General features: G+C 38.2%; 1 pseudogene across 1 annotated transcript; it reads right to left on the bottom strand.

The window, feature by feature from the left end:
- Positions 1-60: 60 nt before the first annotated feature.
- Positions 61-22,538, bottom strand: LOC103456935 (NACHT, LRR and PYD domains-containing protein 3-like; annotated as a pseudogene). The gene is made up of 11 exons (XR_014085315.1): positions 22,390-22,538; positions 21,133-21,273; positions 18,973-19,086; positions 18,235-18,470; positions 14,141-15,944; positions 11,577-11,759; positions 9,342-9,512; positions 6,804-6,977; positions 4,182-4,302; positions 3,341-3,490; positions 61-2,421 (listed from the first exon to the last, which is right to left on the bottom strand). The product of XR_014085315.1 is annotated as an NACHT, LRR and PYD domains-containing protein 3-like (transcript).
- Positions 22,539-27,745: the final 5,207 nt, after the last annotated feature.

The following is a 27,745-nucleotide window of genomic DNA, read 5'->3' as shown; positions in this document are numbered from 1 at the left end:
AATTTACCAATTAATAAAATGAGTTAATATGTTTGTTGAAAGAACAAGTGACACACCAAACCAAAACTAAAGATATTTTTATTGACTTATTTACAATTTATCAATGTGTTTTTCCCAGTTAGATTTTATTTGAAAGTGCTTGAAGATATCTTACATTTCCTCTTATTAATAAACCAACCTGTTGTCTTCCTCTGTTCTGATTCTCTCTAATCTCACAGCTGAATCACATGAACTTAGTGTTTATATTATAAATGAAGCTACATTTGCAGCACAACACTGACATGTCATTTTGTTAGTAACTTAAACTAACCTGGTTTCTGTTCAACAAAAGTAGGATTACAAAATCCAGGAACGGAGATAAAACCGGGTTTCACAAAGCTCCATCATTTCATCCAGGATCTATCCGTTTCACAGAGACCAAACCAGCTATACAAGTTTAATTCAGGTGAATGTGCCACAGTAGATAAATTGCGTTCACCATCCCTCACACCAAACAAACATGTTGATGGAGGATTATGAGGAATGAAGCCGATCATACTCAATAAAAAAACTGCTGCTACAATAGCAAACAGTAACGGCTCGTTTAAATATGTAATTATCCCAAAGCATACATTCTTAAACCAATTTTAAAAATCATAATAATACATGCTATTTGCTCAAATAAACAACTTTAAACTTATATAAAAAACAGTGGAAGTTAATATAACGAGTGAATCTGACAGCAATTCAGTGTTTCCTGGTACTCACTGTCCTGCATGTTTTAGGTATTTTCTTGCTTTAGTCCAGCTGATTTCAATCAATGACTGATTAACAGACGTTTCTTGAACTGCAATCAGTTTAATCAGGCACATTAAATCAGGGAAACCTCTAAAACATGTAGGACAGTGAGCCTTGAGGACCAGGGTTGAGAAACACTGGATTAATTCATGTTACTCTTTTCTGATTCACCACTTATCAATAATTATCCAGAACAAACATGAACAACAGATTATATATAGGAACATTTACAGCTTCTGGGAAGTTTGTGGTTAAAATGTAACTTCCTGTTTGAGTTGTGATGCTTTTGTTTTGAAGAGACAATTTCTTGTTTAACTGTCAGTGTAAAAGCAGCTTAATGACAAAAAGACAAAAGATAAAATATAACGGAGCTTATAAGATTGTAGCCACCTGGATGAAGACAAAAGGCTAATTAATAATGTAAATAAGTATTTGTTTTAAATATTGTGCTTTAATTCTGAATTACGTTCGAAAGTATGCTATAGCTAATTTGGCTGGACTTGATTACAAAACCTGAGTTTCTTTATGACCCATTTCTCTAATCCCCTAAAAACTGCAACGGTTTATTAAAGGCCTTTATGTCAAACTTAGAACAGAGAAACCAAATAGAACAGGAAGATATCCACACTGATGCTTTTAAAATTGATAATGTTATATTCTAACATCATGATGTTACAAAAACATTTAGAATGAAAACCAAAATTAATTATTGCAGCATAATAAAAAAGACAAAAGAAAACAAAACTCATCAGTTCTTCATCGCTGACTGAACAGATGAAGCTCCAGGATTAATCCAGATGTTAGCATGTTAGCCTGGTCTGGAGCAGCTAGCTTCACAGAATAAATCGCCATGGCAACGTACGCGTTTCCTCTGTTGTGAAACTGAATCGAGGTTTAATTAAACCAGAATATCTGGAAAATTATGACTTAATTCACGATCCTGGTTTTGTGAAAAAGTCCTCTGGATATTTATAAGCCTCATTACTGGAACATAAAGTTTCAACCAGAGTTATAATAGTTTTGGGCTTTAAATTTAATTTATTTTGTTTGTCTAATTTAGTTTTAATTTGTTTCTAGAGTCTGTTTACTAGTTTTTACTAGTTAATAGATTTGTTGTTTTTTTATACTTTAGGTAATTTTTTCAGTACAGAATTCAAAAAGCTCAAAGTTTTATATTGTGATGATGAAAACAAATATTAAAATATTAGATTTAAAATCATCAGTAACAGTTTGATTGCATCATTTCCTCACTGAGTCGTTTCCAGCAGCACACAGAAAGACCAGAGCTGCACAAACATCAGAAACTGGATCCAAATGAAGCAACATGCAGCCTGGAAACGGCTGAACTGAAACATGTTTCATATTTCAGCTTCCAGGATGAAAATGAATCAGAGAAAAATTATCAACTTTAAAAACTGAATCAAGTTCAGATCAAAACTCCATGAAGCCTTACAAATTCATCTTCATCCATCCAAAGAGAAAAACAACATCAGATACAAAATGACAGAATGGTCATGATGACCTTTGACCATTCAGGTCAAAGGTCATCATGATCCAGTCAGAGTCTCTTTAGACTCAAACTGCTGCAGCTTCTGAGGATCAGCAGGAAACAGAGACGATTCTCTTCTTTACAGAGATCAGATCCTGCAGAGAGAAGAAAGAATCAGAGATCAGATCAGTGAGTTTCCAGCTTCTCTCCAGCAGCAGCAGTCAGTGACGCAGCACATCCAGCAGAAAGAGCAGCAGGGCCTTCAGTCGTGTTCAGAGCAGCTTCCTCTCAGCTCTCATCTTAACGTGTTGCAGTGAACACACTGAGCTCCAAGCTCACACACCTACACACACTTTCAGCATCCAGTCTGCTTCCTCTGCAGGTTCCACTCAAGTCCACAGTGGAAACCAACTGCTGAGAGCCTGAAGGTTCACTGCTGCTCCACCACTGGAGGGATGGATTTGCTGCTGCTGCATTTCAACACAAACTGCTGCTGATGAACAAACATCTGCTGCTGGACATCAGCTGACTGAGCAGCATGGAGGCTGTCTGTCCCTGAACACATCTGGATGAGACTGAGGACAGGACACATGTCCACATGTGAGGACTGGACTGGAGCAGGAAGAGCAGCTGCTGACTGAATGAATGATGGTTTGTGAAACCAGAGTTTCCAGTGGTTTCCAGGCTGCAGTCAGACTCAGAGCTGTGACCAACATCAACCTGATCAGTTGTTTCCTGTTGAACTGAGATCAGATCTGCTGCTGCCACAGGCTGATGAATGAGGACCACTGTCTCTAGACATGCTGGACAGCTGGACGCTGGAGTCCAGCTGGACATCCTGGAGACATGGACACAGCAACAACACTCATCTTCACACCAACACAAACACAGGAACACAGCAAGCTGCTGCTGCTCTGATTGGCTGATTGCTGTCTCTGTGTCCAATCAGGAAGCCTGAACCATTCTCCTTCCACTGAGAAACTGCAGCTTTACTGGGAACACTGGAACTTTGATGGGAACTGGTTTAGTTCAACATGCTGACAGCAGCTGGACTCACTGCAAACGTTTACTTACTTTACATCCTTTACAAAATGTTTCAGCTGCTGAACGTCTGAATCTTTCAGGTTGTTTCCTCTCAGGTCCAGTTCAGTCAGATGTTGGTTGGACTTCAGAGCTGAGGCCAGAGAAGAACAGCTGATCTCTGACAAACTGCAGTTCTCCAATCTGAATAAAGAATAAAATATGTGAGCTGAAGCAACAGGACGCAGGTTAAAACTGAAATATGAACAAAGTAATGATAAAAATGTAGAAAATTAATTTCACTGAATGTAAAAGTCCCAGAAATAAGGAGAACTGCACTAATATTTCAGTTCAGATTCATTTTAAATGTCAAACTGATTCCTGATGTTTCTACATCTGTTCATCTTTACAGGTTAATAAAGTTTGTGGTTTTATCAATAAATGGTTTATTGATTATTTATGATCAGAAGGTCAGAGATGTGGATGAACATCATTATTTAGTGAATTCAGCCTCAGTCTGTCTTGGACATAAAGACATTTGTTCAGATTTTATATCTGATTGATTGTAGATATTAAGACGTTTAATGATCCTAATATCAGAGTTTTATCAGCCTTTAGTCTCTAATCTGACCTTTGACCTTCTCTCTGCAGGTATGGTTGATGTCTGTGAAATGAACGCTGTGATTGGTTGGATGTGATGGTGGGAGGAGGAACTGCTGGTGCTTTTATAAAACACAGAAACTTTAACTGGACCAAACCATAGAAGAAGAAAGCAGACTTTACCATGAAGATCCTCAGAGTGGATCAGTAGAATATCAGCATCTGTCTGCAGTTTAGTGGCAACACAACTTTCACATCACAAACATCAGATCCAGAATAAAACATGGTTTCTTACGATAATCGTTTTAATCTGCATTCAGGATCCTGTAGAAAACCACAGAGCTCCTTCACTCCAGAATCTCTCAGGTTGTTTCCTCTCAGGTTCAGTTCAGTCAGATGTTGGTTGGACTTCAGAGCTGAGGCCAGAGAAGAACAGCTGATCTCTGACAAACTACATTCCCACAATCTGAATAAAAAAATCAAAGATGTGAGCTGAAGCAACAGGATGCAGGTTAAAACTGAAATATGAACAAATTAATAATAAAATGTATGAATAACATGATGAATGACAATTACTGGTGGTGAGCGTCAATAAACGATAAAATAAAACTAGGAACAGGAACTAAACTAAAGAGGACATAACGATAAACCAAGAGAGGATCAAACTAATCAGAGAAAACCAAATTAATGAAGAACAAAATGCAAGAATAAAAACTAAGAAACTAAATTAAATACAGAGGAATAAACTGTATGGCAGGGACAGACACTGTTTTCAGATAAAAGGTAAAATAATATTGTTGAAGTGCCCGTTATGATTGACATAATTACAGTTCTATCCATGTTTTATACAGTCTTTTTGCAAATAGTTCAAAGTTTAAACTGGCATTGTTGTACATCTTTTATCTGGTCTTTTTGTGCAAGATTTAACAACCAGTAAATGGCACAGAACAAGAATATGTTTTCCACTCTGATTGGCTCCTGTTATTCCTACCAAGTTTAAGTTGACACCTATAAATATGATCTTTATTCACATGGCTTTTTTTGTTCTCTCGGAATTTATTTTGAGGATAAATACAGAAATAAGCATAAAAATGAAAACATCAACAATAGTGATAGTAATATTAATAATAAAATAATATTCAGTGCAAAGTAGCCAACAAATACTTTTGATGGGGGCGGTGAGGGACCTGGATAATGGATAAGGGGGGCGCTGGCCCAAAAAAGGATGAGAAACACTGGTCTAGCCACACCCTCAAATCCTTATCTGCAATTAGTTATGCAAATTTACAAGAAGGCCTTAGTATAGTTTAATATAACAAATTAGCATGCAATAGAGATTTAACTAGATATAATTTTTATCCAAATAAACAAATTATCATAATAAATATAAACATAATTTATCCTAAAGGTCAGAATGAACTAAAACTGAATTTAGGCTTCTACACTTTGTTTACCTCACATTTATTCAGGTTATAAAATATTTACAAATAATTTATTTAAATTGATGCTGCTGGATGAAAATGTAACTGTTCTCTAATATTTCAGTTCAGATTCATTTTAAATGTCAAACTGATTCCTGATGTTTCTACATCTGTTCATCTTTACAGGTTAATAAAGTTTGTGGTTTTATCAATGATGGTTTATTGATCATTTATGATCAGAAGGTCAGAGATGACAAACATCAGATCCAGAATAAAACATGGTTTCTTAGGGGGCGTTTACACGACAACGATCCAACAAAAACGGCACTTTTGTTCCGTTTTTGTTGGATCGTTTACTTTGAACGATAACGTTCTGATTACGATCTGTGTTTACACAGTAACGGTACACATCGAAAACGTGTAATGCTCTCGCTGCGCCTAGTTGGTGCTAGGTTCTTTGAAACTTTGAAAATGCGCATGTGTTTAAAAAAAAGTTGTACTTGAAGGCATGTGGATTTCCGTGAGAGAACACGCATTGTGTGTGTCTGATTAGGGCGCATGCAGTTGGAAAAAGTGGGATAACTTTGCCGAAAAACCTTGTTTGAGCTTTCACGGTGTCTGTAGCGGCCCGGACTGGAAGCTGTTTATTGTTTTTACCTTGGAATGGCCAACAGTCTGTTATTCCTATATCAATTTGATAAAATAGGAGTTCCCGCACGTCCCTTATCCGTGTCCTCTGTTACCTTTTTCAGCAGTTAAAACAGTTTTATCCGTCGCTAACAAGTCGTAACCTGTTTTTCCGAGCCGCCTTCAAACGCAACATGAACGCTGAGACGCTTGCGCTGGGTTTACACCTGTGAGGCAGCGAAGACCTGATGCTGCTGCTGCGCAGGTGTGTGTTAGAATCATGGCAGCAAACCAGCAAAACGTAAATAACTGCACAGTTTTGCCCCCGAACTAACCGACTGAGTTGAGTAAAGCTGTTGGATGCAGGTGATGATAGCTAAAAGATGACTAGCTAATATCAACACAGCACGTTAAGCTTGTTAACAAGTAGCCTGTAGGCTACTGATGTTGTTGTCTATGTTCAGCTACGTAGACTCATTTTGCCCCCCAAAATAAGTCGATGCCCCTCCTGTTAAACTCGTCTGGAGCCGGGGCTGGTCCTGGTCCGTAGTTCTCTAGATAAGAGCGCTGAACAAGCAGCCGTGTATTTTGCCACCTGGGCGGTGCGGAGCGGTGAAGAGACGCTGAGGGAACCGAATCTGATGGGGAAACAGTAACACCAGCATTGTGAGTAGTTTCTTCTTCTTCTGTGGATTGTAGGAAGCAGCTATGTTTTGCGTCATACTATGCATGAGCTGGTCTGGAACCCGTTTTCAATCTGTGCCGTTGTTAGAGAAAACATTCCGTGGTTTCGTGTAAATGCACACTACAAACGCAACAAAACTCTTCCGTTTTCCCCCGAAATCGTTGTCGTGTAAACGGGGCCTTACATTAATGTTTGTATTCTGCATTCAGGATTCTGTAGTAAACCACAGAGCTCCTTCACTCCAGAATCTTTCAGGTTCTTGTTGTAGCTCAGGTTCAGTTCAGTCAGATGTTGGTTGGACTTCAGAGCTGAGGCCAGAGAAGAACAGCTGATCTCTGACAAACTGCAGCCGATCAACCTGAATAAAGTATAAAAGATGTGAGCTGAACAACAGGATGCAGGTTAAAACTGAAATATGAACAAATTAATGATAAAAATGTAGAAAATTAATTTCACTGAATGTAAAAGAAACATGATGAACTGATGTTTAATATCTGATCCAGTAAAACTGGTTTATAGAGTCCAAACCAGCAGAACCAGAACATGTTATTATGACTGACGTGTTGTTAGAATATTTCAGTCGGGCCTTCAGTGGTTCTGGTCGGGAATTAAAATGGACTTTAAGTACCAAAGTGAGACATTAGAGCTGTTAATGAAGCTTCAGTGATTTAATGAAGCAGCTCATTTCCACAGTGACAGTAACCTGCTATTGAGAGGAACTGACTGATTAATCATCTGGAGGATCAACAGCTGCAATAATTACACTTCACTCATTCATAAACACATGAACACATGAGTGGAAACTGAACTGAATGTGTTATATTGTTACACAGGATGCTGAATCACAACCAATCTGATATCAATGTTGTTACCATAGAAACAACAACTAATTCAAAACAAACATCAGATTTCTTTCTCCAAACATACAAGTTGAGATTTAACTGAAGACCAACAAGTCAAAGGTCATTGTTGCTTCAGTTAAATAGGTGGAGCCAATAACAAATATTCCTTTTCCAGGTTTTACTCTGAACCAGGTCTGGAAAACATTTCAGACTCTTCTGGAAAAATCATCACAAATGAAACGGTTATGAATTCTGTAACCAAATAAATTAATGGTGCTACAACCGTAGACATGAATATGTAGACGCCTCATGATGGGGTGCGTTCACACTGCAGCCTGAAGTGACTCAATTCCGATTTTTTTGCCGGGGCCGTTCACACTGCCAGTAAATGAAACCTGTATGTGTTCTGCAGTGTAAACGGGCAAACGACCTGAAAGTGTCCCGCATGCGCAGTAGAGGGCGCAATAGCGTCAGCGTTCTGCCAACCGCCATAAAAACAAGAAGTGCTCAGTGTTTGAGGAAGTAAACTTGGAGCCTAACGGTGGAGCTTAGCTTACATATTTGAAGTTGTTACCCAGCTGGAGCAGCATATTAACAACTTAATCCTCATATAGTCTGTCATGGTTGTTGTTTTTCTTCCCGCTTGCGTGTATCAGGACGCAGAATAGTGAGATTGTTGAGAAACTGTGATGTTCAGTTCTGATGAATGCGACCTGAACGTTATGGTCGCATTTGAATCGGATATGTATCGAATATGGGTCACATTCGAAATAGAATCCGACCTGTGCTGTTCACACTGCCATGAAAAGATCGGATTCAGGTCGCATTACGTAAAAAAAAATCGGAATTGGGTCACTTCAGGCTGCAGTGTGAACGCTGACAGCAGGGAGATCGGAGCTCCTTAAGTCATGTGCTGTGTGTTTCAACCGTTTTACGAAACAATCTGGATTCATTGGCATTACCTTTCACAGGTAAGGATGAAAGATCAGAATTACTTGACTTTGCAGCCAGAAATTCGCTTCTAAACAACCGAGAAATATTTCCTATGTAGCTAAATTAGCCCGAAATAACCGCTGATTGTTAGCGTAGCAGCCAATGTTTTCACACTGTTTTCTAATGAGAGAAAGCTGATGAGAAACCGCTGTTAGAGGAGAAGTTAATTAAAAACCAGGGGATTTAGTGAGTAAAGATCAGTCAGGATCACAGCTGGCGCTCCAGCTGCTTCCTGAATGTGTGACATCATTTCCTGTTTCAGCCACTCTGCTGTTCTCCCTACTGCCTGGAAACTAAAATCTAACTGTTTCTGTTGGACTAAGCTCTAATATTTTAGTTAAGATACATTTTAAATGTCAAAGTGATTCCTGATGTTTCTACATCTGTTCATCTTTACAATTTAATCAAGTTTGTGGTTTTATCTATGATGGTTTATTGATCATTTATGATCAGAAATTATCAATAAACAGATGTGGATGAACATCATTATTTAGTGAATTCAGCCTCAGTCTGTCTTGGACATAAAGACATTTTATCAGATTTTATATCTGTTTGTTTGTAGATATTAAGACATTTGTTGATCCTAATATCAGAGTTTTATCTCCTTTAGTCTCCAATCTGACCTTTGACCTTCTCTCTGCAGGTGTGGTTGGGGTCTGTGAAATGAACACTTTGATTGGTTAGATGTGATGGTGGCAGGAGGAACTGCTGGTGCTTTTATAAAACACAGAAACTTTAACTGGACCAAACCATAGAAGAAGAAAGCAGACTTTACCATGAAGATCCTCAGAGAGGATCAGTAGAATATCAGCATCTGTCTGCAGTTTAGTGGCAACACAACTTTCACATCACAAACATCAGATCCAGAATAAAACATGGTTTCTTACTTTAATCGTTGCAATCTGCACTCAGGATCCTGTAGAAAACCACAGAGCTCCTTCACTCCAGAATCTTTCAGGTTGTTGTCACTCAGGTTCAGTTCAATCAGATGTTGGTTGGACTTCAGAGCTGAGGCCAGAGAAGAACAGCTGATCTCTGACAAACTGCAGCCCTTCAATCTGAATAAAGAATAAAAGATGTGAGCTGAAGCCAACAGGATGCAGGTTAAAACTGAAATATGAACAAATTAATGATGAAAATGCAGAAAATTAATTTCACTGAATGTAAAAGAAACATTATGAACTGATGTTTAATATCTGATCTAGTAAAACTGGTTTATAGAGTCCAAACCAGCAGAACCAGAAAATGCTATTATGACGTGTTTTAGAATATTTCTGTCTTAGGCCTGTCGCGATAAACGATAAATCAATTAATCGCGATAAATTAAACTTATCGACCTCATTTTAATTATCATCTCTTCCGGCCTTTTTTTTATTTCTGTTGATGACACTGAATGAAAAAAGGTTAAACTCCGGTGCTCTCCACTGATCCTCCTAATGTTCAGCGCACACTACACGAGTTGTCGGCCAACTGTCGGCCCATTTTCAAAACCTGAGAGACATGACTGAAATCCTAGGTATAACGGTCCGATTGGGTTCGTAGTGCGTGTGGTGTCCAGCCACACGGCACTACGAACCCGGCATTAATTTTAAAACCAGGCATTAATCAATGCTTTACTAGAATCTACCTGTGATGCATGTGGCTAGAGTCAGCGTAAAGTCCTGACTGAATGAAAATCATTATAACTTATTTATGTCACGTTAACGAAGAACAGCTGAAAACTTACCGGGTTTATCTACTGCGGTAGCAATTTGGCTCCCACTCCTCCCCTTGTCATTTCTATATTCTTTGCACGAAATGTTGAATAAACATTATTGTTGTTTCTACATATCATCTCCAATGTCCGCTGGACTTCGGGTTGCGCCGTGTCAGCTGTTTGGGATTCCCCTCCGTAATTGTCCCTCAAAAAGCACGGAGAACAATCCGCGCTTTCTGATTGGCTACCTGTCACATTCAGCGTTAAAGCTCCCAGTCGGGGAAAACCCCTGATTTAGATCGGAGCGGCCACGACGATCTAAATCACACTACAGGATGATCCGTCAACGATCTAAGATTATCTTTAGGGGAAAACAGGGGCAGAAAAATCGTGTAGTGTGAACTATTACACTAGGTAGTCTGATGTGCCCATCTTCTCTATTTAAATCTAGTCATTACTGAAGGGCTATATACAGACTTTATAAGCTGCACTCTTTTGGTTGAATGCAGTATTTATTTCCACTTTCGCTTTATGTTGTTTAGTTTTTATTCAAGTATGTTTTTTTTGTTGATGGAGACTGAGAATCCATTTTATTTTTGGTTGTTGTCTTTAGTTTATCAGTTCCAGTGTTATGTGTTCTTTTGAAAATAAAGTCTATCTATGGCAGGAAATCACATGCATTATTACGTCATTTCCATTAAATAAGTGTCAAAAGGTCTTGAAACAATATTATTGTTTATCGCAATAATTTTTAGACAATTAATCGCTCAGCAAAATTTGTTATCGTGACAGGCCTATTCAGTCGGGCCTTCAGTGGTTCTGGTCGGGAATTAAAATGGACTTTAAGAACCAAAGTGTGACATTAGAGCTGTTAATGAAGCTGCAGTGATTTAATGAAGCAGCTCATTTCCACAGTGACAGTAACCTGCTATTGAGAGGAATTGACTGATTTATCTGGAACCGACTGCTGCTGTCAGTTTTTATTCATGTTATAGTTTCTGTTTGTTCTTACTATTTCAGCTCTTCATAAATAAGATGTTTTTATTACAAACATAACTTGTCTGGTTCTGGTTTTACTCTGGAAGAACTTTTCATTATTAATGTGAAGAAGAAATGAGAAATAAATCAATCTGATCATCTGAATCTTTCTCAGAACAAACTGAAACATCTCTATCATTAATTATCATCATTAAACTTATTTAACTTATTTTTGTTCATCAGTCCAAAACATTTTAAAATGAAAAATAAAGATCAATATTCTCAAAGTCTGAAAAAGGAAAAAAAAAATACAAAGCAAAATGTTTTATAAATTATATTCTGACATTTTGAGATCAGATTGTTTTTAAAGAAAATAGAATAAATGTGAATATAAATAAATATTAAAGTATCAATGAAATATTTTATAGGACAAATAGAGAAAACAAACCTCAGATTCTTCACTTTACTGACTGAATTCTGCAGGATCTCAAACACAGGATTCAGTTCAAAGTCTGTAATGTTTCTATTTATGTAGATCTCACTTATTTCCAGTTCAGTCAGATGTTGGTTGGACTTCAGAGCTGAAGCCACAACTTCACATTCAGCCTCTCTGAGCCAACAGCCACCAAGTCTGTGATTAGAGAAGAAATAAAGTCAGTTCTAATTAAACCAGTTAATCTATATAAACACATATGATAACATTGATATCATCTGATGAACATCTGGTCTTCACATCAATTTACTGAGTTTGATCATTTCATAACTAACATCCTGGTTCTGGTTCTTTTCAAAGATCCATTTAATAGAGAAGCTGAGCAACAGGTTCAAATAGTTCAGGCTTCATGTTCTCAGAACAGCTGAAGGTTTTAGCGGCGGCCATCTTGGCTGCCTGTTAGCAAACCTCCCTGTTTCTTCATGCTGAGCTCTGACTGCTGCAGCAACAATCTGGATCAGAAGCTCTTCATCACATGACTTTAAAACAGGATTTTCATTGGAAGATGAAGGAACGGATGAAACCAGTGGTGCTGATATCCTAACAGACCCATCATGGTGGAGCTATACTTTTCTGGCTCATTTATTTATGCATTTATTTCTATAGCTATGAATTTTTATTTTATTTATCGAGATGATAAAATAAAGAACCTTGAACACATTTATCAACAGGTTTTGCATGTAATTCAGCACACTCTCTCTCTTGGTTTTCTCATCCAGGCTGTCAGACACGCACAGAGACACATGCAGACACACACACAGATACACACACACAAATAATACACATGCACATTAAAGTATAGGTGGTAATGTTAGCTAATTGGTTAGATAACTAGTGTTGGCTTACTTTGAAGAAGGCCAATATGTTGATTCATGACAATAACGCTGTCACAGTACTCATGATTGACACACACAAACACATTTGTGAGGTAAAAAATAAAGATAATACTTATATGTAAGAATTTTTGTTGTGTAAAATAATATTATTCTGGGTTGACACTTAAGACTCAGTGTGTTTGGTTCACAAAAAAATGTTTTCCTGACAGTCACAGTTGGTAAGAAACAAAGATTCCCATTAAATTCCATAGGAAATGAATGCGGGTCATTTTGGACCCACTCACAGAAGAATGGGGTAACAACATAAAACATGCCATTTCTTAAAATGTATAAAAGGTAAATTAAAAATTTGAATTGCATGATATCAGTAACATGTTTCTTGAGGAATTCCTGGAATATGAAGTTATGAAAACTTTTCATTACAAAAGGACCCACTTACGCATCAAAGGGTTAAAAAAGTACTTTTTAGGTAACTAAAAAGTGTGCCTCTTTTAGTATTTTTGTTAAAATTGCAAAGAAAAAAATCATAATCCTGATGTAATGTTTAACACAGTACCCAATCCATTTTCAGATGTATGATGTAAGATCTATATAAATCAACGGCATTAGCTCCAGTTCATACTCCAGACCAGATAGTGGCGGTATTGCACACTTTTGTCTTTTTTGAAAAACGGCATAAAAAGAAGAAAAGCCTTGAAAGCCAGCAACAGATTCTGTTCAAATTCACCAATTTTACTCGCGTAATATTGCCTTAAAAGTAGAGAGGGCGTTGATGATAGTAATTTTGGTAAATTCAAGCTGGTGACGTCCTAGTCCGAGTTAGACGGCAAGACAACGGGACAACAACCGATGGAAATGAAATGTGTGTCACAAAAGGAGCCCGAAGTGGTAAGTTTGCTTATTAATTATCTTCGTTTAATTATAAACAGTGCAGTAAAAATATATAACTTATGTTGGTTTCAGAAATAATTATTTTATCAATTTTATTGTGACTTGTATGATTATTACAATAGGAATCATTCAGCTTCATATTATAACTGCACGGAGGCTGTTTGTTGCGACTTAATACTTTTCTTCATAAACTTAACCTGGTTTTAATTAAGGTCCGTATGATAAAGAGACTTTGATATTGTGAGGTTGTTGTTATAACTTGTTCATCAATGATTTTATCTTCAACATATGTTTGCAGTCTAAGCAAATGAAGATGAAAGAGGAAGCCAGATAAATCAGGTGTTGGGAAACCTAAAGACTCTCCTGTCTCAGAAGAGGCTCCAGATCACCAACCAACTCTGAAGATGAACCTTCACATCGTCTTCCTGGTGTAAGTTTTTTTAATTTTTATGAGGAGCTAGCTCCATTTTCAACAACCAAAACTGCTGTGTTACCTACTTAAGTACACTATGCACCAAATTAATATTTCAAAAATGTCATACTTTAAGTATACTAATTCTAAGTATACTTGAAATATACTCATGATTAGTCCTACTAAAAGTTTGCTTAAGTATGGCGGAGCATTGTTAGTAGCTGCTGAAAGTAACTAAAAAAGTTACTTTTAATGTAACTTAGTTACTTTCCAAATAAGGTAATCAGTAATCTAAGTAAGTTACTTTTTCAAGGAGTAATCAGTAATCTGATCAAAGTTACTTTTCCAAAGTAACTATGCCATCACTGGTCTGGACTCACCGAGCCTTTCTGCAGTTCCTCACAGCTGGAACCAGTCTCTGTCGCCCCGATTCTGATGTGTTGTACTTCTCCAGGTCCAACTCATCCAGAACCTCTGACATTTGCAGCATGAAGGCCAGAGCTGAACACTGGATCTCTGACAGTTTATTCCCTGATCTGTTCTCTGATTCCAGGAACTGTTGAATCTCCTGATAAACTGAGAGCTCGTTCATCTCCACCAGGCAGTGGAAGATGTTGATGCTTCTGTCAGGAGAGACTCTATCAGTGTTCATCTCCTTCAGATTGTTGATGATTCTCTGGATGGTTTCTGGACTGATCTCTGTCTGACCCAGCAGGCCTCCTAACAGACTCTGGTTGGACTTCAGAGTGAGACCATGAAGGAAGCGAACAAACAGGTCCAGGTGGCCATTTTTACTGCTGAAGGATTTAGACATAACTCTGTTCATAAAATCCTCCAGAGATCTTTTACTGTATGTTTCTCCCAGGAACTTCTCCATCACTTCTGTATTCCTGCTGGTGAAACAGTGGAACATGTAAACTGCAGCCAGAAACTCCTGGATGCTCAGATGAACAAAGCAGTAAACTGGTTTCTGGAAGATCAGACTCTCGCTTTTGAAGATCTCTGTACAAACTCCTGAGTACACTGATGCCTCTGTGACATCCAGACCACACTGCTCCAGGTCTTCTTGATAGAACATGATGTCTCCTTTCTCCAGATGTTCAAATGCCAGCCTCCCCAGCTTCAGAAAAACTTCCCTGTCAGCCTCCATCAGCTCCTGTGGACTTGTCTCATGTTCTCCATGGTACTTGTTCTTCTTTCTCTTTGTCTGGACCAGCAGGAAGTGTGAGTACATGTCAGTCATGGTCTTGGGCAGCTCTCCTCTCTGCCCTGAGCTCAACATGTTCTCCAGAACTGTAGCAGTCATCCAGCAGAAGACTGGGATTCCGCACATGATGTGGAGGTTCCTGCAGGTCTGGATGTGGGAAATGATTCTGCTGGACAGCTCTTCATCACTGAACCTTCTCCTGAAGTACTCCTCCTTCTGGGCGTCGGTGAAACCTCGTACTTCTGTTACCCTGGAAACACATGAAGGAGGGATCTGATTGGCCGCTGCAGGTCTGGTAGTTATCCAGATGAGAGTCGAGGGAAGCAGGTTCCCCTTGATGAGGTTTGTCAGCAGTACGTTTACTGATGACTTCTGTGTGATGTCAGAAACCAGCTGCCTGTTGTTGAAGTCCAGTGAAAGTCTGCTTTCATCCAGGCCATCAAAGATGAAGAGCAGTGTGCAGCCAGCCAGCTGCTCTGCTGGGAGCTTCTGGAGTGTTGGATGGAAAACATGGAGCAGCGTGAGAAGACTGTGCTGCTCATCTCTGATCAGGTTCAACTCCCTGAACGACAGCAGAACCACCACACTGACATCCTGGTTCTCCACGCCCTCGGCCCAGTCCAGAGTGAATTTCTGCACTGAGAAGGTTTTTCCAACACCAGCGACGCCGTTGGTCAGAACCACTCTGATGGCTCCATGTTGGTCAGGGAAGGATTTAAAGATGTCATGGCACCTGATGGGAGAGTCATGGAGGTTCTGGATATTGGAAGCTCTCTCCAGCTGCTTCACCTCATGCTGGGTGTTAACCTCTTCACTCTGACCCTCTGTGATGTAGAGATCAGTGTAGATCCTGTTGAGGAGAGTTCTACTTCCTGTTACATCACTTCCTGTTTCATCACTTCCTTCAGTCACACATTCACATTTCCTCCTCAGACAGATCTTTTGTTCCTCCAGAACCTGCTGCAGAACAACATCTGCTGAAACAGGAGAAACAACACAAGTAAAATAAAAACTACCATCTGAAGCAGAATTTGATCCATCATCATAAACAGAATATTGTTCTATTATCAAAAATCACATTTCTGCCTCTGTTTTGTGGCCAAATCTGTTTTATGTCGGTATTAAATTCACACATCAGATCAGTTGAATAAATCCTGACAGAAACACATCCATGAAATGATTTAAGCAACATGTCACCCTGTCCTCATTTCATTTCTATCTGACTTTCTCCCACAAGCAGCAGTTTCAGAAAAAAGAGAGGAAGAAAGATGTTTCCTCCCAGCATTTTCCAGCATATATAAAGAACATCTAGAGGAAAACCTTTAATCTGGCAGAGAAATTTTTTTTTTTAATTAACCGGAATTCAAGAGTCTGTTCTGTGTTGAGGATTTCACTGACAGGGCAGTATTATTCTTGAAGAAAAGATGAGTTTATAGTTTTTATAGTTCATGTATTGAACAGGGAGAGCAGACCAATCACACCGCTGGACCCTCTCCCTGTTGGCTGCTTCATGCGCGATGTCATTGCTTAATCTCTGTAGTTCCCTGGTTAGCCAGTGCGTTAGTGGACCGATGGTTCAGCCTATGGAAGAGCTTCCCGCTCGCTTAGTGACTAGTGAAGCACGCCGATTAATTTTTCATTTTAGTTTTATTTTTTGTGGTGACAGAAAGCATATCAAATGCTTTGCCTACTTAAAAGTCAGGTAGAGTTGATGCGCGGAGACCAGAACAACTCATCCTATACAGCTAAGGCAACCAAAACAGTTTCTGTGGCACTTATTAAAAACTCAACAGACATGACATAAAAGAGCTACTAAAGCCACATAAATTAAATCTCCTGTTCATTTGTCCCTCTACATTCAGCAGCACAGATGCGCTGTGCAGCGGGTCGAGCTCATCATGCAAGGCAGGTTCAATGCTTTATGAGGCCTTGAGCAGAATTTGATTTAGGGCCCCCTCTTTCTGCAAACATCAGCACCACTAACAGCATTTCACCATGGATTTAATGAAATCTGGGAGAAGGGGGTAGTTTAAGTGACTGAGCAGTGAAATGTAATTGTAGTTTACTAAGATGCATAATGAACAGCTAAAACTCAAAGATTAAACTGAGAGCATCGGATTGTATCTGTAGCAACAAAGTAACTATGAAGATTGTTCTTTGAACTTTTACAAAGTAAACTTGCCAGCTTCTTAAAATCTTAAATTTAAATGTGAAACCATTTGTAATCTTATAATTTATTTATGCTGAAACTATTAAGTCAAACTTGGCAGCATCAATATTCTCTTAGTTCTTTTATGCCTTGGGCCGGTTCTAAATGTGATCGGCATTACATCATATTTTTAGATCCACTGACTGATGACTAAATTTGGATTTAACAGAAGTGCAAATAAATTATATTTATTTTAATAGCTTTTTTTTTGTAAGGTTCTATAGTTGTGGGTTTAAGTATTGTCAACAATGTCTTCCAGAAACATAATTACCCAGTAATATTTTACATTTCCTGTCAACATCTTTTAATACAAAACCCCGGTGGACTGCCTTGGTGATATGACCACCATGGTGAGCAAGTTTTCTGGGGGAAACCCTGAATTACATGTTACATGTAAAAACATATAAACTGTGATCTGTGTTATCAGAGTAAATAAAAGTTTCTGTCTCAGACTTTCCTTCCCTCTTTCTGTAAAAGCAGCAGGTTGCTCTTTCCACCTTCTTGCCTCCATGAACTGGAGGAGCCAAATATGTCATATATTTCCTCTTTGCTCACTAGGTGGCGCTGTAGGCTCAAGAATCTGAGTCAGGGGACAACAGGTAGCAGGCAGGTGTTGAACTCAGAAGAGCAGCAAGTTTTTTGAGCGCTGTGTGAATCACTGTTGTTGTTTCCTTTTGGAGTTACTGATTCTGTGATATTCATCTAGTCAGAGTTGATTAAAGTGGTGAATTTCTATAAAGATCTCTGACTCTGACTTTTACACACTATAATAGGTACAACATTAACCACCTAGCATGTCACTAGTGCAGAACTAGGCTGCCGGGTTCATGGATCAAAATGATCATCAGATTTAATGAAATGTTCAGATTTATTGCAATTAGCACAAAGAGCTGAGAACAGAGTCACTTTAAAGTAAAACTATTTACACCAGCTGGAAATACACCGATTTAGTTGACAGGAAGATTTATAAAATCTTAAATGTCCAAATCCCATCTAAAGACGTTGAATTGGTTCAACAGACGACAGAAGAAGCTCTGATTGGACGTTTTCAGTCTCACCTGGAGCACAGCTGCTCTGATTGGCTGTCAGCAGTCCAGCTCCTGTTCTGGGTCTTTCTCCACACTGGGGGCAGGAGGAGGGTCCAGATGGAGCAGACTGGTCCCAGTAGGACCTGATGCATTGTCTGCAGAACCAGTGTCCACAGCTGGTAGAGACCAGATCCACCACAACCTTCTGACACAAAGCACAGCAGAACGGCTGCTCCTCCTCACCAACGCTGCTCCTCTTCCTCCCTCTGTGAAGACATTTCTTCATCACTGAAATAGTTCACTAACAACAGGCTGGAGCCGTCCTGGTACCAGAAGCTGAGTCAGAACAGAACCTCAGGACATTGATGATCTCTGGTTTGAAGTGTTTCAAACCAGTGTTTCATTTCATTTCATATATATATATATATATATATATATATATATATATATATATATATATATATATATATATATATATATATATATATATATAGAAATCTTTATTCTGTCTGAGTAGAAAACTGTTTCCATCTGATTCTGATCTGGATTCCAGTGTAGAAACAGGGATCATTATTTAATGGTGGAGCACAGGTAAACAAGATTCAGGTCCAGTTTGCATTTAGGAACTTTATAAAGAGCCTTGTACTGTGACAGAGCAATAAAATTATGTTTTGGTCTCCATGAATCCGTTTCTAAGATGAAATCAAAGTTTAAATCCTGGTTGGTCTCTGCAGAGTCACATGAATCAGTTAGAAACTGGTTTCTTACTCTGATGGTTCTGGTTCAGTACTGAAGTTTGGATTGTGTCCCTTGGAAAAGTCACTTCTCATGGATGGACAGATGGATCCTGGAGGTTCTGCTCTCAGTCTGAGGTTCTGACCTCTGAAACAAACATGTTATTCAGATCAATTACTGAGAAACTGATAAAAACATGAAGATCTGAACACAAACTGCTGCAGAGAAGCAGGAGGTTTAAAGTTGTAGATCATCAACCTGGATCAAATGGTCCCAGTGTTCCCAGTAAAGAAGTTTCCCTCTTCCAGTGGGCTTAGAGCAGGGGTGAAAGTAGACGGGTACGGCAGGGTACTGCATACCCCTAAAATATTTAGTGGGGGTATGCAGTACCTGCAAGAGAGAGGAGCGGTTGTCTGGTGTAAAACATGAATGGGTTCACTGTGCAGCCATGAGTTCACCCGCTAATCAGCCGTGACTGATGAGTTTTTCAAGAACAATCTAAAACACGACTTAATCAGTTAATAAATAGCTTTTTTCCCCATTTCACATCGTTTCCGAGCTGTTTGTGCTTTGCTAGAGCAGCGCTGCGTCAATTGCGGGAGGTTTTGAGTCGATCTCGGCATTAGGTGAAAAACTGAGCACCGCCAGGACGCTGAGACCAGCACATCCTCATCTGACTCCTTATCAAAAAGTTTGAAACTTTATTAAAGAACAAAAAACCAAAAAGAATAAAATCAATAAAACGTGTTCAAATTAATGACCCAACAAAAATAATAATCTCAGTAATTGGTGTTTCAACAAGGTGTTGCGCAATTCTAGGTGTTTCGGTTCCATTACCAAAATAACTAGCAGAGCAGGAGTTTAAAATTAACTAATCAACCACGGCTGTCTTTGCGAAGCGCTTATTAATAATCGCAAAATAAATATCAAGCCTGAAAATCTAATATTGTAACTGATTGAATGTTATGTTTTTAAAGTTATAAAGTTATCTCTGCTTGGCTTGCGGAGTGCAGGCAGTTTCCACGGCAACGGGTGTGCTTAAAAGCGAGTGGTTTTCAGTTGATCACCTGTTCAGGTTGTTTTACCTTTGTTTACCTTTGCTGTGGCGCATCATGTAGTTTCTGAACTTTCAATAAACGACAAACTTGGATTAATTACCTCGTTCGTCTGTGAGTGTACGTCATTCACAACAAACATCAAACACGGTAAATTAAGTATTTAACAGACAAATGGCTTCTGCGATAATTATGCAAAATTAAATTCATTGTCTAATATTTAGGGCTGCACTGTGGTGCAGTTGGTAGAGCTGTTGCCTTGCAGCAAGAAGGTTCTGGGTTCAATTCCTGGCCCAGGGTCTTTCTGCATAGAGTTTGCATGTTCACCCGGTGCATGGTGGGTTTTCTCCGGGTACTCCAGCCTCCTCCACAGTCCAAAAACATGACTGGCAGGCAGTAGCGGAACAAGTCATCGTCGGGCCGGGGGGCGGGGCTAATGACCAGGCCCCTATACGTTTAGGACGTACCTTTCACGGGAACGTCAGCGGGGGGACGTAGACGGAACGGAATGTATTCGTTAGTCTGTTTTACCCAGAGAGCACTTGGAGAAAATATCGGAAAAAACATGAGTGGGCAAGCCTACTATATAATTTACTGGGGCACCACCTCTATATTATTCTATATACACCTTACTCAACAGGAGAGGGCCCACTTTCTCCGGATGCACTCAGACATTAAAACAAATTGAAACTCTCCCTGCTGTCAGGTAAATTGGTTAAATTCTCCCTAGGTGTGTGTGTGTGTGTGTGCATGGTTGTTTGTCCTGTGTGTCTCTGTGTTGCCCTACGACAGAGGCGACCTCCTTTAGCCGGGCTGCCAGTCCTCCTGCTGAGAGTCGGCTCAGTCAGAGAGGCAGGAATATGTGAGATGAGGTCCTTTGCCCTGACCTGACGTACCTTCCTTTGCCGATTTACGTTTTTGCATCCAGGTGAATAATGTGTAGTTGCGCCACTTTATATATACTTACACTTTTGTCATAGTACCCCCAAGAATTTAAAACTACTTTCACCCCTGGTTTAGAGATAATCTCTGAATTGTTGCTCTTTAAAGTTTTGGTTGTTTTTGTTTCCATGGATCATTTTCATCAAAGTTTAAATCCTGGTTGGTCACAAGTATCAGTTAGAAACTGGTTTCTTACTCTGATGGTTCTGGTTCAGTACTGAAGTTTGGATTGTGTCCCTTGGAAAAGTCACTTCTCATGGATGGACAGATGGATTTTGCAGGTTCTGCTCTGTCCTTCTTTAGGTCCAAATCTTCCATCTTCTGGATATCAGTGAGTCTGAAAGAGAAACCAGAACCAGTCAGTTCCCAGTGATCCAGTCAGCAGAAAGTTGATCCCATCATGTGTTCAGAGGATCAGAGGAACCTGATCCAGCAGGAACCATCTGGGTTTGAATTGTTCTCTCCTTCACTTCTTCATGACCTTCTGATGTCTGCTGGCTGATCCAGAACCTTCTGCAGAACTTCTGACTTTATTAACAACATTTAAAACCTGAAACCTGAACTGGAATCATGTTCCAGGTCTGCAGAAACATCCAGAGTGAGGTCAGATGTAGTGAATGAAGGAGTGAACATTTCCTATGAAGTGGTGATGTGTTGGTCCTGAACAGATGGGCTCAGTTAAAGCAGCGGTTCTGAAACCTTTGGGGTCCAGACCTCCTTTAGACGGGCTGCCAGTCCTCCTGCTGAGAGTCGGTTCAGTCAGAGACCGACTCTCATGTGGAAGGAATATTTTCCAGACGGTCCAACAATCAGAGAGATTCAGGATCAGGTGATCCATGGAGATCATGATGATCTGATGACTCTCAGCTTCCAGCAGATCTGTTCAGGTTTCCAGCAGAGCTTAGAGACAAAGAGTTTCTCACTGCTGCCAGGAGAAACAAGAAGTCTGACTGGAAAAGAAACAACTCAGAGAGGAGGAAGAGAAGGAAATCTGTTGAGTTTAAATCTGATTTGACTCCACAGATCAGAGAAACATCAGTTTCTGATGAACCCCAGACTGCAGAGGAAGGAGAGATGCGTCACATTTTAGGATTTAAATACTCAGGTGAACCAGTTTAACAGGCAGAACAAACTTGTTGATCAACATTGAGATCATAAAGTCCCAACAGGCCGCTCGCTGTCTAACAGGCGTCAAAACTTAAATACGTTTATTTCCAGAGGAAAAGTGACAAACTTTCTATTCAGAGCATTAAATGACAGCAGAGCAATAATAAATGTGACATTAAACCACTTTTACACAAACAGAGATTATATTTAAACAGCGGAAGTTGCTGGTCAGATTAGTTCAAACTGTGACTGAAAGGTTCGGTCTGTTCTCGCTTCTCTGACCCGGAAGCAGAGAAAAGCCTGAAAACGGGTCAGAACCAGTTTTATATAAAGTGTGTGTACTCACTGGACCTGCTGCTGAGACGTCTGGGTCACAAAACGGAGACCAAAACTGATAGAAAACTTTCTGTTTATGTATCAGCTGACTGTGTTCATGCGCAGGTGATCTGCTTGATACAGGTGAGGAGGAGGAGCTCACCTGCTGATGTACACTGTAAAAAAAATCTGTACAATTTAAAGTAATAAAGTAGAAAATACATGGAATTACCAAAACTCAAGAAACATAAATTTCACATAATTTTAAAGTTATTAAATGTAGAAAACACAGACATCTATTGTGAAAATATAAGAAGTTGTAAAACTATTTGAAAAATATTGTATTATTGCCAGCAGTTAATTATCCTAAAATTAGCAGTAATAATCAGACCAAAATACACATTTTGTTGATTTATATCTACAATGTAAAACCATAAACTAGACTTAAAAATCATGTTAGAAAAAAGAATGCTGGTATGATATCTCAGGTTTTTTTTAAATAATACATTTTATTTATAGCAGGGCCGTGCACAGACCACTAAAGGGGCAAGTGCTCAAAAAAAGGGCACATCTAACCGCATTATAGGACAGAATATGAACAAACAGCTTTCAGAGTTTAATAAACAACGATAAATTACAATATTGTAAGATATACAATCAAAGCCAAGGAAAATATCTATACAGAGCATACAACTATGCATATGTAAGATATTTTATTAGTAATTTCTTTCTGTTGGTCTGTTTTGTTATAGGAAAGTTTTGCAATATTCAAACCCACAATTTAGCAAGATATGTAAATCAGAGCTGGACCACCTGACATATTTTCACCAGTTCAGGTTCAGTGTCCCAGTCCAGACCAGCAGGACGGTGGAGTTTATGAACTTTAACTATTTTATGTCAAATAAAAAAAAACAAAAAGAAAAACGTGAGAATCTGAAGAGCTGAAGATGAAACTCAGAAGTAGAAAAATCTTTATTCAGCTCAGCTTTACTTTTTACAATCTCATCACATTTTTCCTCAAAAGAATAACTTAAAAGTGGAATTTATTTTGTATGAGAGGCAATCAAATTTGTCATAAAATTAGGGACAGAAAATAAAAGAAAAAAATCTGAGGCTGAATTTTTGCTTCTGTAAATTTTGCAGGCAGAATAGATTTTTAGTTGTTAATAAATTTAATAAAACGATGCTTAAATAAAAATATATGGCTTTTATTTTATATTTTAGTTTCTGAACTCAATCTGTACTGTAAAACATTTTTTTATTCTGTTGATCTAGTTTTTTTTTTTTGTTTTCAAAATAAACAACAGTTTACATTTTTTTGCCTAAATATTTCATTTATTTCTTTCCTTGTCAAAGTTTCTTTAAAATAAGTTTGAAGTATTATTTGTAAGATATATTGTTTCTACATAAAAATAGTATTTCAGTGAAAAAACATTTTACTGTTAAATTACAAATGATTCCAGTTGAAATGAATTTCTCTTCAATTAACAAAACCAAAACAAGCAGAATGTCTCTTTATACTGATCATAGTCTTTTAAGAATGTTTTGGGGTTTTTTTGGTTAATTTTAACTCAACCTGTTCAAAGTGTCACTAAAACATTAATTGAGACTCATTGTGGTTCAATATAGATTTCAGTATTTCTAGATTATTTTTTCTTCATTTTTGCTGCTTTGATGAGATGAAAACATGTTTTATACACATTTCTTTTAATCTTCTGTAAAATAAATCGTATTCTTTGTTTCTTGTATGAATGTGGGATTTACAGTGTTCATTTTATTTATACTTTTTTAACATTTCTTTTAAATGAACTGCTGCTAGAACAATAAATAATTATCTCTTTTCTCTTGTGTTTCAGTTGCTGTATCTTATTATGCATCACTGTAAAACAAACAGCAGTAAAACAGTTTTATTGTAAATTCAAAAACTGTAATTTTTTTGGCAAACTGATGAATAAAATTCAATTTAAGCTGCTATAAATATGTGGTGCATTTATTACTAAAATGTGTTGTTTTTTAGTACATCTCAAACTTCACACTTGACAAAAAACATTTTTACTTTCTTCATTTCTGTAAATGATTTATTCCAGGGGGTCAAAGTGCAGCTTGAGGGCCATTTTCAGCCCTTGATATAATTTCATATGGTCCCAATTTATAACTGCAACCATTTTGACCCTCAAAACAGTTTGATGGACAAATTTCTATTTTCTTAAATGGAAAATATTTAGTACATAAAAAAATTAAAAGTATGACTGCAAAGATCCACTGAACTTTTATTCTTTTAAATTATTACTAATATAGCTTTTAGATAATCAAATATTCAGCTGATCATGTCATTTTTTTATATTGTTTGCATTGTGGTGAACTTTTGTGCTACGTGGCATTTTATACTTCTTACATTTTCAACTTAATGTCTTTTTTTAAATACTTTTTATTTATCATTATTATTCTGTTGTTTTGAAAGAAGCTAGTTAGTTTGTATTGTGTTCATATTAGTTGCACCTCGAGGAACGACAGATGGAAACTAACTTTATGGATAACTGGCACATGATGTGATGTGTATCGAATATTTTCAGTTTTAGAATAAATACATGCTGAATGACGTGCTAAAGGTGGAGCTTCTTAAAGAGACAGAGGCCAATTTCATTATATCAGATGATGCAAAGTCAAATGAAGCTGTTTTTGAAGGTAACTTAGTTGTGTCAGATGAAGCCCCTTGGTGTTTGTGTCGCCTTATTTAAAACCACATAACAAACAATGTCTCACATTATTACGTTGGACAAATTGTCACTTCATTTTGTGTCGGTTTTCAAAATAAAAGCGAGATGAACCCACAGTGTTTTTCTGTGGGTTGATGTAGGTAGTTTGGTCACAGTAGCATCTGAAGAGTCTTTTTCATCAGCAGCTCCTTGTTGAAAACTGTTTTCCAAGACTCTGAAGGTCATCAGCCAACAACTGCTGAAATAAAATAACGACCCACCCACTGCTGATTTGATGTTTCATCATCAGCCTCACACAGCAGAAAGAGACTGGAAGCAACAGGAAGCATGAAATATAATGTAATCTGGTATAATGAAATCTAAATATAATGGATTTGAACCTGAGATATTTAGAAGAATTTTAGATTTTCAGGAAGAAAGTCACAAACACAACGAATATTGTCTGCTCCAACAAGCACTGCACTCCCATGACAGTAAAACATGAAATGTCTTTATAGTTAAATCAGTCCAGGACATCAAAGAAAACACAAGTACAGCTGAGTCAACCTGTTAGTTGCAAATCATTTTAATAACTAAAAAGAGATTACACAGTTAAATAGGGATCTATAGACCCGACTATTACTCACCATCTCCTCCTCAGATGCTGGGGACAGGGGCTCGGGTCGGGTCCCTCTGGTTGGAAAGGGGTGCAGGTTTTAATGTTTTCATCTTTATTTATTTATGAATTTTTTTATCTCCCTCTTTTTTACTGTTTATTCAATGTTACTGTGTTTCTGTTTTTAATGTTGTAAAGCACTTTGAAATGCCTTGCTGCTGAAATGTGCTATACAAATAAAGTTTGATTTGATTTTGATTTAAACATTAATTTGATAAATCTTTATTGTGATAATATTTCCTATTTATTGAAGTACATTTTGAGTTACAAGGCTTCAGTTTCAGCAGCAGGTGTCACTAGTGAGCAATGAGCTGGAAAGATTCATCATTTCTTCATGAAGCTTATAATGATGGCATGATGCTGCTGCTTATGATGCCCCGATGGTGTAGTTGCCAGTCAGATGTTTGTGAATGCCAATGTACCAACCTGCGCTGCTGTGCTTCGAAACATTATGCACAGATGTATGTGTAGATTAACAGACACTGCAAACAGCATCATTCAGACTTTGACCGATCCTGTTCAAAGCTCAGTGAGATTCTTCTCCAGTTTGTGGAATCACTGGCACATTAGTTTATATGTCAGTGATTGATTATTTCATTATATTTTTTTTCTTCTTTTTATTGTTCTTGTTTTGTCTGTTTATGGACCATAATTGTGTCTAAATAAAGAGATTGATTGAATTGATTCATGAAGCTTCATTTGGCCGTCAGTAAGAGGACAGGAAACTGCTGGTCAGGGAGCTGAAGCACATGGAAACATGGTGCTTTGTAGTGTGACAGAATGGACATCAGAAATAATTACACCCCCTCCCTTTTATTTTTGTTTATTTGCTTTAATTTTTCTCGTGCTGGCTGTGCTCTTAAGCTGCACTTCTCTTGCTGAGATGCGCTGTACTGCAGTTACAACAGTTCGCCACCAGTGGGCGCATAGCAGCAGCTCCACAGAGAGAACATTTGCATTCCCAGTTCCCTGACATGAGTTTGCCTCACCCACTTATTTGCTTATAAAGCAGTCAGACCAGTCTGGTGGCGCTCAGTAGTTGAAAGAGTGAGATGGAAAATATATTACTCTTGTCTTAAGCAGGATGATTTTTGGTATATGGTTTTTGTAATCACTTCTGTCATGGTTGAAATTTTGTTCTTTCTGTTTTTGGTGATCCAAACATTAAATGGGGCTCAAGCAAATGGAGGTAAGACAAATATTTCCTGCATTTTCAGTTTGATTTCATCATTTCCTCAACAGTGTTAGTTTTTTAAATGGTGGACAAAGCAAGTATAGAACATAAAAAAATATTATTATATTTAAAGTTCCAGATATGTAATAATTAGAGATGTGCCGATCAGGTTTTTTTCTGCCGATACCAATACCGATCACCCCCTGAGGGACGATCGCCAATACCGATCACAGATACCGATCACATTATTATTTATATTATTCATATTATGTGGAAAAAGGAACCATGAATTCACCTTAATTTAGACAAAAACTTGTTTCTAATAACTTTTTCCAAGAAGAAAACTAAACAAAACAGGCATTGTGCAAATTGTACTGCTATCAATAATACTATCTTTAACAGACTGATAACATATGAAGCTCTGAAGAGGCTAAATAATGCAAAGAGCCAAAATAAAACCTCTCAACATTGCCAAAAAGTTCAGGTATAAAACTTAACATTCAAAGGCAAATACAGGATCCATTACAATGAACAATCCTGAGTTGCTGAATGAAAACTTCCTGATAGCATGGCGGCTAGTTGATTACTGCTAGTTCTGAGTGGCTGTTTCTGACTGAGCGGAGTAATTATGCAGAACAGGGAGGAGATCGATTATTTTTTTAGAGATTATCTGTCTCATGTTAGGACTGCGAAAGTTTTAATACATATGTAAAATGTATTTTTTTAGATTAGATGCTGCAGCTTTAAGCAGAGGTTCGGTGTGAGAGTCACTACCAGGTGGAGCAGAAGCGGCGCTTCGTCTGTGAAATATTGCTACCTGTAGCGTAGCAGCGGTTCAACA

This window comes from Poecilia reticulata, chromosome 20 (assembly GCF_904066995.2).
Source record: "Poecilia reticulata chromosome 20, P_reticulata-male-v2, whole genome shotgun sequence".
Lineage (NCBI taxonomy): Eukaryota > Metazoa > Chordata > Actinopteri > Cyprinodontiformes > Poeciliidae > Poecilia > Poecilia reticulata.
The sequence above is the reverse complement of the archived record's forward strand: the minus strand, read 5'-3'. Positions and strand labels throughout refer to the sequence as shown.